Source organism: Conger conger, chromosome 3 (assembly GCF_963514075.1).
Source record: "Conger conger chromosome 3, fConCon1.1, whole genome shotgun sequence".
In the NCBI taxonomy this organism is placed as follows: Eukaryota; Metazoa; Chordata; class Actinopteri; order Anguilliformes; family Congridae; genus Conger; species Conger conger.
The window spans coordinates 76,055,241-76,070,534 of record NC_083762.1 but is presented as its reverse complement, the minus strand read 5'-3'; positions in this window follow the sequence as shown (position 1 = coordinate 76,070,534).

The following is a 15,294-nucleotide window of genomic DNA, read 5'->3' as shown; positions in this document are numbered from 1 at the left end:
CTCGGCAATGGATAGGCTACGATGAGGCTTTCCCCACCCCGGCTATATATTGTATATACCGTACACAGTGTAGTGTGTATTTCCTTTAAACATTCACACCAGTCAACTGAAACACTGCGCTGGTTACATACAGTACAGTGTGCAAACAGTTATAGTAACATCTGCTTAAAACATTTCATGTGAGTATTTGAAAATATGTTCGGCCATGATTTAATAAGGAGTGGATCACAGGAAGAGAGTTTGCCTGTTTGTCAGGCGCTTGGGAACCGAACCGTAATGAACGTCATACGATACCATCTCCCCCCGCTTCTGTTCCCTGTTGCCTCCTCAAAACCATAAACTCCGGCATGTTGGTCTCACACCTGGAGCGTCTGTGGAAACTCTGCCCCGGCGCAAGATCCACCGCGGTACTTTCCGCGATACACCGAAAGGTACTTTCCTTCCCTCAGTGACGCCTGGCAGGCAGCAGGTTCAGCTCAGCCAACCAGAGACACACTTTTTCGCAGGCAGTTTTTTTATTTAATGTATTTTTTATCAAATATCTGTATCTAGGTTACTGAGCTAGCTAGTTTCCTAAGCCCGTCGCGATTAGTTCTGTAGTTCTAAGAGCTGCTGCCTTGCAGCCTTCAACGAGGGTAAGAAAGTACCGTGGGCTTCCAAACCCCGCAGTTCAGGAAGTGCCGTTATCTCTTGCCCCACCGGTGCGCCATAACGTGTACTTTATTGCTTCTGCAGCCGCGTCGGTGGGGTAATTTCTGCTCCGTGCGCGAAACGGCATTGGAGACGGGATCCCTCCGAACAAACTCCCTATAAAGGCACAGTGTCGCATGTTAAAATAATGAAACACGCCATATCCTTTTTATTGTCGTCTTAATTACATCTATCCATCTTTCCAAGGCTGTGAGTAAAGGTTTATGATTGGCTTTATATCACGGAGAATGCCCTGCTCGAGACGGCCTACAGCTAGCCATTGTAAAGCATTCCATAGTTTCATTGCCTTTTTTTATTTATTTTCCTTTACTATCGCTGCGTCCCCGTTTCATAAAGCTTCCCGTCTACTGCGTTGCGTTGACTGAATGCCCAAGCGCCTTGAGGTTGGAAGCCGTTGAGTGGCGTTTGAAGATCATAACGGTCATTGTGGAGGCTCTGTGATCATCGCATCGGATTACTAATTCATTAACGGATTGAATGTTAGACGTGCAGAGCTGTGATAGCGAGTTTGGCCGGTGAATAGGATTCCCGCGTCAGCGTGTTATATCTGTGGATGTGCTATCCAGACGCCCGGGTTTATTGGGTTTATGATGAGCGCAGACCTCATCTGGGTGAGGTCAGAGACCAAGTCTGCGATGTCACTGTCAAGTAATGAGGTCATTATACCATAACCTCACATGAATTTTTACTTGTGTTTATTTCAGGGGGGGGCGAAAATAAACATTTTTTTTCTTTTAATCTCCAATCATCACATGATATGAGATATGGAAATTTGTCCCACAGAAAGGCTCTCTTCTTCCCTCCTGTGGGTATGTGCATCGCTGTTTCAATCTCCTCGTAAAATGGCTTTTATATCGACTGAATGATTGTCTTCCCGGCCGCATTATGGTCAACAGCTGAAGGGGCAGACTGAAGCGTGTCAGCTGGGCTCCTCTGACTTCTCTCCTCTCTGCAGATTGGCACACAGATTGGAACATTAACATATTCATGTCCTTCCTCCCCGAGACATTTCTTCCACACACACACACCCCCCCATCCCCCCCCCCCCCCCCCTTCTTACCACTGCCATGACGTTTGGCCATAGTAGCGCATGCTACGTTCCAAAAAGAAAGTTTTGAGGAGTAAACAAAGTTTGAAAAAGTCCTCGCTTCCCCTCCCGAATGAATTGAGCAATCCGGATCACTCTGCATGCCCGTAGGGTTTTTCCATACACACTTGTAACCTGGGTGGACTCGTAAAATAACGTCTGTGCTTAATTGTACATAAAACAAAAGGCCCCCCCGCGAACCCCTTGGTTTTGTTCTGCGTTGAATTACTTTTCCAGACGGTGGGGTCCTGGAATTCCGACATTTTGTGGCCGTGTGGGAATAAGGGTCAGAACTGGGTCAAGGTTTTCCAAAGCCACGTCCGAAACAAACTCCTAACTACTGTCATCGAAATATGCACTGTCTACTAGACATTACAAACTACTCTTCAGTGCGTACATATTATAGTACACCGTGGGCAGTATGTGAAAAATATCCTTCTGCGGAACTGGGGTAAAATGACCTGCCCTCTTAGTGATCCACCCTCCTCTTCCTCTCTGATTAATGGGGCCCAAATTTGGGACCTCCTAAAAAAGTGTGCCTTACTTCCTGAAAAACTGTGTTTACTTTTTTGTGTATCAGTATTTTTAGTTTGGCTATGTAAGCAGTGTTTGGCTAGTTAAGGGGTTTGGTCATACTTTTGCGTTTGTTTGTTTGTTTGTGCGTTTGTTTGTTTAAAAAATTCAAATTGGCCCTGGTCCTTATCTTTGTTGTGCAGGTAGCAGTTGAAATTGTACTTCCCTCTAGGGTCTTTCAGCGTACTTATCCCTAGTTATGGGTATGCACTTTGTTGTATGTCGTTCTGGGGCGACATGGTTCAGGCAGTAAGAGCAGTCGTCTGGCAGTCTGAGGGTTGCCGGTTCGATCCCCCGCCCGGGCTGTGTCGAAGTGTCCCTGAGCAAGACACCTAACCCCCAAATGCTCCTGACAAGCTGGTTGGTGCCTTGCATGGCAGCCAATCACCGTCGGTGTGTGTGAGTGTGTGTATGAATGGGTGAATGAGAAGCATCAATTGTACAGCGCTTTGGATAAAGGTGCCATATAAATGCCAAACATTTACCATAAGAGCATCTGCCTAATGTAATGTAATGTAATGTAGAGAAGGTTTTGCCTACTTAACTGCTTTCTCATCCAGTGTGTTCAACCTGTGTACTCAATAGTAGGCAAGTGAGGTGTTTTACAGGCCCAGATTTACCACTGACACCAGTCCCCCTGTGTCACCCTGCCTATTGACTGCTCAGGGAACGGCTCACGGGATTCCTTAAACTAAACTAGGTACCTGGAAACTGCCACTGAATGGCCGCCATTCTGTGTCGTACGGGATCCAAATCCGCGACCTCCTGAACATGAACCTCGTAACACAGACTGCCTGCTGGCGTTGCTGCCTGTCACCTTCTATCTCCAATGCCCAGACCTACTCTGTCACAAAAGAGCTGATGGCAAAGCCAGTGTAGAGGTTGTCTACAGTGGCAGCCATTTTGTTTCTGTTATTTTTAATTAGTTTTTAATTGCATTCATAACATTTGAGTGCAAGAAAAATGGCAAGAAACTTTTTAATTAAAGATTTCCATTCTCCCAATGCTACAAAAAACAATTGAGTAATTTCTTATGAATATTATTAGCAGTTTCATTATCCAAATCGAATCACTTGCTCATTGGCTGATAGGGAAACAATATGATCTCGTCCTCCTTCGAAAATACACGAGTACACACACACACACACACACACACATACACACATACATACAGGGAATTATCTTGCACGTGCTTATGCTTTATAAATTATGATATATTTTCCTTCAGACTGATCTAGGTTATTATAACATATTTGTACACCAAGTCCTCATACAGACACACTGTTCATCCGTATGTGGTTTTGGGGTCGCACCGTTTATTCAAACATATCTTAAAACAAGCCCCAAACAAAAACAAAGTATAACTGTACCACCCGTATTATATTCACACTGAAAAAGCTCTCTGAACTTCCTGTAAAAGGGCTCCACATTTTCAGTTTAGCATCTTAAGACACGGAAAGGTCTCCTCAGTCATCATTACGGAGAGCCGTTTTTCGAAAAAGACATTGAAAGATTAGGCTTTCTTTACTCGCGGGTAAAAAAATCGAACCGCGAACGCAACGTAAACAAAGCCTCCCGCTGAAATAATAACGTTTTATTGCGGTGCGGACCTTCCTTTCGGCGCGGGCGGCGGAGTTGATGCACGGCTGCTGAATTCCTGGCATGGACAGCATCACAGCCCTCTGGGGCAGCCGCTTCCAGATCTGCTCCTTATCTTCCATTCATCACCTCCCCCCCCCCCCTCTCCTCTCCTCTCCTCTCCTCTCCTCCCTGCCTCCATCCCTCCGAAAATTTGAAAAAAGGAACCCGTCTGCTCCGCAGATGAGACATCTGACATTCATAAAGATGTGCGTAATCTAAACAAATAGGCTTTTTGCATGCGTGGGAATACACCGGGCTAAACAAATGGTGGTTAACAGCAATAGCTTTTGGCGCTAATGGCTCCTCTCCGCTAATTCAAATGCACTTTGTCTTGTTGAGGTTCCTCTAATGATCATTACGGGTGTTGACTGTGGTCCTCTTGACGCGATCCATCACAGCTCAAAGGGACAAATCACTATTACTGCCGGGTTTTTTAAAGTTCGCCCCCCCCGCCCCCCCCTCCCGCTTCTGTTTCCGCGAACCGAGGAGAAAATATCGGGAGTTTGGATAACATCTCATTACACAACTTTAATTTAGCTCCCTTCGTTAATTAAAGTCTGAGACGGGGGAACAAAGGCACATCTAATTAAGCCGAACAGGACAGTAACGTTTTCCACACAGCGAGAGTCTGGCACACCTGATTATGATGATTATCGAGATAACCGTTAAGTAGAAAGTAGAAAAAGGTGTCCTCGGTTTGACTGGCACCTCGAAAAAGGTTGGTGGTTCTAGCCACAGCTGTTGGGCCACTGAGCAAGGCCCTTAACCCCACATTGCTCCAGGGGGAGATTGGCTCCTGCTTAGTCTAATCAACTGTAAATCACTTTCGATAAAATCGTCAGCAAAATAACTGCAATGTAATGTAATAGATTCGCATACTTTTCTATGCTTGCTTGACTGTGCCTGGTGCACTTCAGCCAACCAAGAGGACCAGAAGGTAAGGTATTTCATAGGTTCCAATAAACCAGACACGCTCAGTAAAGCATAGGAAAGTATTTGAATCGAAGACAATTAGGTATTTGACCCAGGTCTGGAACACATGCCTTCAGTATAATTTTGACATTACATTAATGGCATTTGGCAGATGCTGTTATCCAAAGCAATGTACCGTTGATTAGACTAAGCAGGAGGCAATCTTCCCCTGGAGCAATGCAGGGTTAAGGGTCCCAACAGCTGTGCGAACCACCGACCTTGCAGGTCCCAGTCATTTACCTTATCCACTACACTACAGGCCGCCCACTATAATCCCTTCAGTAATATCCTCCCCTCGGTCCAACGTTATTTATGAAGTCTATTTTATAAAGACTTTGCTAGAGTTCATCCCTTCAAACAAGTTAAGGGTTATTAATTTTTTAAATCTTAATTTCAGTTCATTATAGAGTACAAGCAAATGTGCTATTTAACAAAGCATGAACCACAGCAACATTTTAAGTTATAAGTGCTTATGACACAAAAATGTTATGTTTCAATCCTCAGCAGTTTTCACAGTGATAGATAGAACAAAGAAGTATACTTCTACAGTACACGGTCAATAACAATGGGAGGCCCTTCAGAATTTGGCACCTGTTCAGTTTTATTGAATTAGCAAAATGTGAAGCATTTATTCATTATTCATCTGAAGCTCTTTGGCACTTCTGGCTTGTTGCTCCAATAGCACATCACCAACAGTAGGCAGAAATTAATTAAGCTACATTACTGTATCTAGTATTCTTTGACATCTATTTCATACTTAATTATTGTATAAAGGCTGCTACGGCACATAAAAATTTAATCATCTCTGCAGCCACTTGAATTAAAATGTGAATTAGAATCCACCTGTGTTTATTTGCTCATAAAGTTTTGAAGTCATCACCCCCTCCCACCCACGCACACTTGCAAAAGTAAATGGATTGTAGCACAATGTAATTACCATGGAAACATTTTTGAAGGTTTCTTTACAATATTTTGGTTAGTATTCCTGGCCAGTCTGCTGGTACAGTAGACACAGTTACGGTACTGTGTATAGTGCGCGCATATTTACTCTGGGGACCGACTAATTGTAACGGCGGTAAAGTCAGTAAACACAACGAGTTCAAACTGAACGTTTTTACGTGGTTTGCTTGAGGCTAAAAAGTTCTTGAACATTTAAAAAAATTATGAAAGTTGTCTTATTATTATGCTTAGTGTCGTTTTTTTGAGCAGTGTGGCTTTGTTCATTTGTATAATATGGGTAACTTCTATAACTAATTCAGTTAGAAAATGCCCTGGAGCCATTTCAGTATGTTTAACAAAACAAGCACTATAGCCAGCCATATGTAGAAGAACGGAGTGGCACGGATGGTGCAGTGGGTAGCACTGCCGCCTCACAGCAAGGCGGTCTTGGGTTCGAATCCCGGTCAGCCGGGGCCTCTCTGTGTGGAGTTTGCATGTTCTCCCCGTGTCTGCGTGGGTTTCCTCCAGGTACTCCGGATTCCTACCACGGTCCAAAGACATGCAGGTTAGGCTGATTGGAGAGTCTAAATTGCCTGTGGGTATGAGTGTGTGAGTGAATGGTGTGTGTGCCCTGCGATGGACTGGTGACCTGTCCAGGGTGTATTCCTGCCTTTCACCTAATGTATGGGATAGGCTCCAGCCCCCCTGCGACCCTGTTCAGGATAAGCGGGTTAAGATAATGGATGGATGCTGGTGGATACCACAATGGACCATCACTGTTCAACATTATATCACATTTTAACACAACAATAAAAAATAATAGGAGTTTAGCTTTTGTGTAGGTTTTCACTGTGTCCCATATCTATTATGCTTAAGCTAAACACTATTTAACTTAAAAAAACAGGATTAAATTTTCCATTATTTAGCCCTAGTACCTGTGTAATTACAGTGTAACTACAGCAGTATTGATAGTCTGTACACTTACAATGTACAATTGCACTTACAATGTAGTTCATTCATTTTCCAAAAACCATAACACAAACTTCAGAAATGCAAACTTCACAGATCCAGAGGCACTAATATTCATGGTTCAAAACAAAATGGGAGGACAAGGATGCACTGAAGATATTTTCTCAGGGGAAGATGATGCCCTTTCCTTGAAAACTGGGCAAACATCCCTCCTCTTATCAATTTACAGGTGTGACCGTCTTTACACATACCAATAATTCCGATATTCACATTTTTGTTCCTGAGTCAACAAAAATGGCGGTCCAAAATGATTAGGCCTGGAAGTTGTCAGGGGAACCTTTAGCCTTTTTGACACCGCTCTCTCTCGCCTCCAGGAGAAAGAGTTAGGAGAGCCTGAACGATGTTTCATCCTCACACAAAGAGGGACGTCTGTAGATGTCTGTTTCATGTCTGTCCACGTAGAAGTGCCGGCCCCACTGGGGAATTCTGTACAAAGGGGAGCGAGACACACTGAGGCTGTTTAATACCAGGAACTGGCTTTCTGTCTGTATAATAGAGGCTATGGTAAACGACTGGGACCAGGAAGGTTGGTGGTTCAAGCCCTGGTGTTGCCACGGTAAGGCCCGCACAGCTGCTGGGCCGTTGAGCAAGGCCCTTAACCCTGCATTGCTCCAGGGGGGGGATTGTGCCCCGCTTAGTCCAATCAACTGTAAGTCACTTTGGATAAAAGCACCAGCTAAATAAGAAATTATATTCGTCATTAGTGTTATAGGAACTCACGACCCTGAAGGAATTGTGGGAAAAAGACTGGAGTCTGGAGTGCCCCAGACAGAACCGAATGCCTGTGTGAGACATTCACCCCTTCACCCCCATCCTCCTGTTTACTGCTGAATCTCCGTCTCCGCATTGAGAGAGGACGAGACGCACGCAGAGAATTCCACCATTAGCAGGAAAATGCGGAACAATGCGAACCTCGCGATTCCTTTGTTTCCGAGACTGACAAGGAGATCTATACTGACATTCAAAATGAATTACGCACCACATGCCAGAAGCCTGCCAATCTATATGGTGAAATGTTTTCTTCTGTGTTTTTTTTTTTCTTTTTCCACAAGAACTAAAGAATTGATCGGAAGCTTTCCCTGACATTAGCGGGCGCAGATGTTAAGAGGCCTAATCCTACAGGATAACTCCACTCCTCGCTGTGCCGCAGGGCTACTACCAATTAGTCGGTTATAGGTAGTAGTGACATTGGCTCAGGCGGTAAGAGCAGTCGTCTGGCAGTCGGAGGGTTGCCGGTTCGATCCCCCGCCCGGGCTGTGTCGAAGTGTCCCTGGGCAAGACGCCTAACCCCCAAATGCTCCTGATGAGCTGGTCGGCGCCTTGCATGGCAGCCGTTGGTCGGTGTGTGTGTGTGTCTGAATGGGCTGTTGGTGTGTGAGTGTGTGTAATTGTACTTCCCTCTAGGGTCTTTCAGCGAACTTATCCCTGGTTATGGGTATGCACTTTGTTGTACGTCGCTCTGGATAAGAGCGTCTGCCAAATGCCAATAATGTAATGTAATGTAATGTATGAATGGGCCGTCGGTGTGTGAGTGTGTGAGTGTGTGTATGAATGGGTGAATGAGAAGCATCGATTGTACAGCCCTTTGGATAAAGGCCCAGGATGTACTGCTGTGAGCGCCCGTCCACACCTTCCCCAAAGGAGGCGTGAAGATGTCCTGATTACAGCCTAACGAGGAACTGCAAGACGCTGAATAAACGGGCTGCTCGCTGTATGCATTACGGTAAACTGAGGGCCGGGGTTATTGGGGACTACGTGAGAGCAGACATCTTATCAGAGCAACGAGGAAATAAACGTGGGCCACACATTTCGCTTCAACAGGCTATTTGTGTTGTGTGTAAAACCACTGAAAAATACATCGCTACCTGTTAATTAAGCATGGGCCGTTTGTGAAAGTAGTCTGAATAGACCGTGAGTAGGCAGAAAGTGGGTAATAAGTATTCAGATTTAGAGCACCGTGTTTGTTTGGCGGCGCTGTTTTAGAAATTGTAGGGTTGTTAGTGCGCGCCTGTTTGTGCAGAGCTCTCGCTTTGTGATGCCGACGTCAGTCAGCCTGGATGAGCTGCCTCTTTAACTCCGTGGAGAGTAAGATCTTTTTTAGAATTATGTCTAAGTCAGTGTTCTGGAACTGCATTGTTTTCAGTCAGCAGCAGTGATGGTGACATCAGCATTGGAACGTTCAGTTAAGTACACTGCAATCACGTGTTTGTGTGATCTCCCATTCGCTCAAGTGCTTTGGATAAACGTGCCATGTAAATGCAGTCCATTTTCCATTTAAAGGTTTAAGGCCCATCCACACCAAGAACTATAACTATAACCAGAACTATAATGATAACGATGCGAGCATCCACGCTAATGAACGATAACAATTTTGTCTCTCGTGGTCATGTCTAGTCTTTGATCCTTGTCTCTGGTGGTCCTGTCTGGTCTCTGATCTTTATCTCTGGTGGTCCTGTCTGGTCTCTGATCTTTATCTCTGGTGGTCCTGTCTGGTCTCTGATCTTTATCTCTGGTGGTCATGTCTGGTCTCTGATCCTTGTCTCTGGTGGTCCTGTCTGGTCTCTGATCCTTGTCTCTGGTGGTCATGTCTGGTCTTTGATCCTTGCCTCTGGTGGTCCTGTCTCAGACGTTCTGGCACCTTCGCCTGGTCTCTGCAGCACTTTGTTCTGGAGAGCTTTAGGCGTGTTAACTGTTTAATCGAGGCCGCGTGATCCGGTCTGACAGCGACGCACCCAGTGGGACGTCTCTGGCCCAGTACCCCTCTCCTCCTGTCACTCTGGAGCGTCTGGCATCAGACACAGTCTGACAGCTCGCCCCAAAAACGTCACCCACGGCCGCTCCCTCTGAGAGGTCCTGGCTCCTGCGTGAAAATCTGTTCCAGGGCAAAGGTGACCTCGATCTGCAGTGAAACTTGTAACTGTCTGCAGAATGAAAGCCTGTCTAAAGACTGACATGTCAGTATGGCCATACTTGTGAGTGCGTGTGTGTCAGTGTGCATGCATATGTGTGTGTGTGTGTGTGTGTGTGTGCGCCTGCATTTGTGTGTACGTGTGTGTCAGTGTGCATGCAGTCAGTGTGCATGCATATGTGTGAGTGTGTGTGTGAGTGTATACGTGTCAGTGTGCATGCAAATGTGTGTGTGTGCACATGTGTGTGTTTGTGCATGGGAATGTGTGTATGTGTGTGTGTCAGTGTGCATGCATATGTATGTATGTGTGTGTGTGTGTGTCAGTGGGCGTGCGTGTGTATGTGAGTGTATGCATATATTATGTGTGTGCTTGCGGTGTGTGTGTGTGTGTGCATGCATGCGTGTGTTAGATTATATTTAGCATGTTGAATTGATTGGGTTCACTGTTGTGAGCTGTTTGTTGCTTGTTTGTTCTTGACCTTGGACATGCAAATTTAACAGCGCTAATGTATGTAAATTGACATTCTCTTTATAAGTGTTTGTTTTCAAGCATATCGCTGAACACAGAGGTGTATGTGTGATGGAGGCTTCTTTACCAGTGATGGAGAGAGAGAGAGCCAGACGAAGACAGCTGGGATATTGTCATGAAAATCACTCAACAGTGCGGCCATTTAAACTGGAGCGTGTAGAAAGATTCTCTCTCTCTGTCTGTATTTGTCTTTACTGGATCTTTTTTTCTGGCCTAATTCATCCTCCGTGACTAACTCAGCAGAGAATGATCTACTCAGGCTTGCCAACAGGCCGTTAATTCTCACTTTTCCGGTTCTGTTTCTGCTGAACAATCAATGCCGCGCGTACTGGAGAACGTCTAATTCTCTTTCTTTCACGCATCTGGGCCCCCGGCGTATCCAGAAATACTACAGTACCCAGGAGGCTTAGCGACAGACCTTCATTTGAGCCCGGGGTCTCACATCCACGCTTCTAAATTGGGCAGTTCCATCGCTTGTAAAAACACAAAAAGTCCTCGCTCCCCCCGGGGGAAGTTTAGTCAGGTTTTACAGCTCTGAAGCTAAGGGAGGAGTGAGTGTGAGGGGGTGACGTTGAGCAGGTTTTTAGGTTTTTAGGAGGAGGGGGGGGGCAGGGGGGGTATGGCTGTCATCACAGCTGTCAGCTGACCTCTGTCTCACTCGCAGGCACGGGGCACGGATAGGCCCATTCCAGATTATTATTATTATTATTATATTCTTTACTTAAACTCGATAACATCGTAGGTCAAGGCATTGAAATGAATAGAAACCATTAAAATGGCAGACCTCTTTTCGTGACGGTCGAGTGGTGAACAGAGATAAGACAAAGTAGAATAACTAAATTCATTGACACAGTGACTACATAGTACAGAGATACAGTTGATGAGAAAATAACTGTACGATGCAGGCTTAAAACTTGTGCTAGTGATATTCAAATATCTGACATGGATAGGAAGGTCATTATAAAGTGTAGGACCATTACTACTGAAAGCAGTTTATACATTTCAGTAAACAGAACGCTGTGTAGAACCCATGGCCTGCCACACAAAGGATTGCATCTGGTCACTCCTGAGGAATGGGGTTTTGGTGTGATATACCCTGTTGGATAAAACATGAAAGTTTGCAAATTCTGGGGTCAAACTGTTGACGGCCGTCTCACACCCGTCCTAACTGGCATGATGTAGTAATCTAGTCAGTTGCAAAATTATGTTCTGTGTGTATGCTCACTGAGACCTTTACCTGATTCAGGCAACATCTTCAAGACACTTTTAAATTACCTTTAAAGAAAATAATAAAGTTCAGCCACTGCCCCCTTCAAACCGCAAACACACCAAACCAGTCAGTCAGTGTCATCTGGGAGCCACACTGCCCTGGGGCCCCGCTTTCAGACCTGGGGGAGCTCAGCTCCGGTCAGGCTGCATTAGGGGTAATGTGAAGAGTCCCCCCCCGGGACCTGGGGGCTGTAGGCCTCAGCCACTTCCCTCCCTCGCGCCTGTTGAATGACAAACACGGAGGCTTCAGACAGCCGCTCTCCCTCGGAACGGCGTGCTGGCTGTCTGATGGTGCTGTCAGCGGAGTGACGGGTTATAAAGCAGAGCTGCAGGCCACTTCCCGGCCTCTGCGAGACGGCCGGGGGGTGTCTGGGAAATGTTTCGTGCCGTGGCCTTGTTTCTGTCACCGGCTCACTGCCAGTCCTCGCTCCTGATTGGCTGCAGACACGCTCATTCCTCTCTCCTGATTGGCTGCAGACGTGCACATTCCTCTCTCCTGATTGGCTGCAGACATGCTCATTCCTCTCTCCTGATTGGTTGCAGATGCGCTCATTCCTCGCGCCTGATTGGCCACAGACATGCTCACTCCCCTGTCACACACAGAGAGAGGAGTGGCTGAGATTTTTACCAGGCCAGACCAGCATTTACCAGGTACACACACGAGCAGGTGTGTACCTGTGTATATGTGTGTCTGTGTGTGCGTACCTGTTTACATATGTGTTTGTATGTGAGTGTACTTGTGTGTACATGCATGCGTGTGAATGTGAGTACCCATATATGTGTACCCATATATGTGCATATATGTGTGTGTATCTCTGCATGTGTGTGTGTATATCACGTGTATATGTGTGTGTGTGTGTGTGTGTATGTACGTGACGGGTATATCAGTATATGTGTGTGTATAGATGACGTGTATATGTGTGAGATTGTGTTAGGGAGGCGAGGGAGGTGTGTGTATGTGCGGGTGTGAGATTGCGGCCAGCGTTGGAGAGGGTGTCCGCCCTGCAACCCCCCCCCTCCCCACAGGTGTGTAATATCCTGTCTCGGTGGGCTGGGGGAGGTGTGTGATGAGTTAGCCGCACATTTCTCTCCTCTCAGAACTAAACGCATTGAGCCGCGATAACATCGCCTCCCTGGCTGTCCTCCTCCTCTGAGGCCTGGCCACCCGGAACGGCGCTGTGATGCAGAGAAGCGGCTCCATCACTTCCCTGCTATTAGCCCGTTAGCACTCCCTTTTCTGACTCCTCTCCGTCTCTTCTTCGGTGGGAGGAAGGTTTGATTAATGACCTGTTTCGTTTTTTAGAGCAGCCAAGCGCTCTTCTTCTGATTCTTCTGCTTCTGTTTCTGCTTCTTCTTTTTTTTTTTGGGATTCTTCTTCTACTGTTTCTTCTTCTTCTTCTTCTTCTGTTCCTCCTCCTTGTTCTTCTTCTTTTGTTTCTTCTTCTTCTTCTTTGGGAGGCTGCTTGGCGTAATGACCTGTTTGGATTTGCTCTGGAGCAGCCAAGCACTCCCTTGCCGGGGCTGCAGTTGTCACCCGCAGACGTGTCTCGCATCGGGATGACGGAACATCTGATATGCATGAAGACATCTCCGCCTCCCCTCAGTGGGGTGTGCGTGTGTGTGTGTGTGTGTGTGTGTGAGGGAGTTAATCCAGTCCCAGATGCCCCCCCCCCCTCACAGAAAACAGTCACTCTTTGACAAGTTCCCTTTTCTTTCCAGAGCGTTATCCATGGATTGTGTGTGATTGTGGGTCCCCAGTGCGTGTGTGTATATATGTGTGTATGGGAGATTGTGGCCCCCCAGGGAGAGCCAGACACAGTGGTGGAACCAACCCGCCAGGGACCTACTGCTGAAGACAGCAAGGGCCTGCTCCAATCAGCATCATATCAACACACATGTCTCACACAACCAGGCCTGTCAAAACCCTCTCGTCCCATCCCCCAAACACACTCTCAGGTTCTCTCTCCATCCCAAACACACTCCCAGACTCCCTCGCCATCACAAACACACTCCCAGTCTCCCTCCCTCCCTCCCTCCCTCCCACACCATCCCAACTCCCAACCATACTCCCAGTCTCTCCAATTCCATTCCCAAACACACTCCCAGTCTCTATGCGTCCCTCTCGTTCCCAGCCACATTCCCAGTCTCCCTCCCTCCCTCCCTCCCTCCCTCCCTCCCATACCATCCCAACTCCCAACTACATTCCCAGTCTCTCTCCCATCCCATTCCCGAACGCACTCTCAATCGCTCTCTCCCGCATACACTGGCTCAGATCCTCAACAATCCTCCAGTCCAGCTCTGAGTCTGGAGCCTCTTCAGCATCCAGCGTGCTTCGCTCAAGGATTTATTCAAGGATACTAGAGATCTCAGAAAGGATACAAATGTTTTGGCTGAACATGCCGTGCATTTATTAATCAGCTTTCCCACTGTAAGCCCATCTTGATACGCGCTTGATACGAACTTCAGAACCCCTCTTCACTGGGTCCCTGTGAGATTCCTCGAGCTAGTGCTTCTTCGGTGCTTCTCAGAAAGCCTTCGGGACCCCATCTCATCCCTACATGTAAAATAACAACAGACTGTACGCTGTCATAATGGTGGTTACTTTCCATATAAATACACACGGAGCACTTTATGCCTTTTTTTTATTAACAGACGTAGAGTTGTGTTGCTGGATCGGCATTTTCATTGACGCCGCGTCTCTCGAAGCGGGAGCGCTGCGCTTTTTGCTCTCCGCTCGAGATGAACTTGCACTTCTGCCTGCCGGAGAAAATACAAAATGTATCCGTGCAGAGTGAACGCTAACTGCAAGCAGAGATCCTGAGGGACCTGCCAGCGGCACATCTGATCTCATATCGCTGGATAAGACCCCCCCGCCCGCCCCCTCCCCCCCCGCCCGCCCCCTCCCCCCCCCCTTCTCTTAACACCCACCTCCCCATCGGGAGGTGACCTTCAAGGTGATGGGAGTCAGGGAGCCAACTGCTCCTCGCTCTGTACGTGAACGTGTGTAAGTCTAATTAAGCGTGAGCTCCAGCCTCCTCTGGAGTTCATCCCCAGGTGCTCCTCCACGGACGCCGTTATGTTTATAAGTGTGTAAACTATCAGACTACAAATCCTAAAGAGCTCTTTTTTTTTCCACGCGAGCGTCTGCCTCTCCTCCAGTCTTCTCTGCCCGGAGCGTCCCTGTGTGCGTTTTTTGACTGATATAGTTTTGGGAGTTTTCGATGGCTCTTGTGTTTCACGCGGAGTCCTCGTTCAATTTCGAATGAAAAAAAAGGAAAGAAAATAATCGTTTGAATATTCTTGCTTCTTGCTGTATATTTATTATGCAGGGGCTGATATGCGTATAAACTCTCAACGGTAAGAGGAGCTCTCGAGTGTGTGGCATCCTAAAAACGGTGGGGCTTCTCCGTAAGTACAAGCTATTGGCTGAACGTGATTAAGCTTCGCCTTTTTAGGACTAAATGGAACTCCAAATATAATGAAAGCTTTCAGCCTCACAAGATACCTGCTTATGAAAAATGATTAAGTATTTTGAAGTAAAATGTGTTTTGGAGAAATATAATTACTGGGAGCAATTGAGAGGGTGTAGATTAGATCCTGTATTGTCATTTGGGATGTTCTGGCATTACGTATATA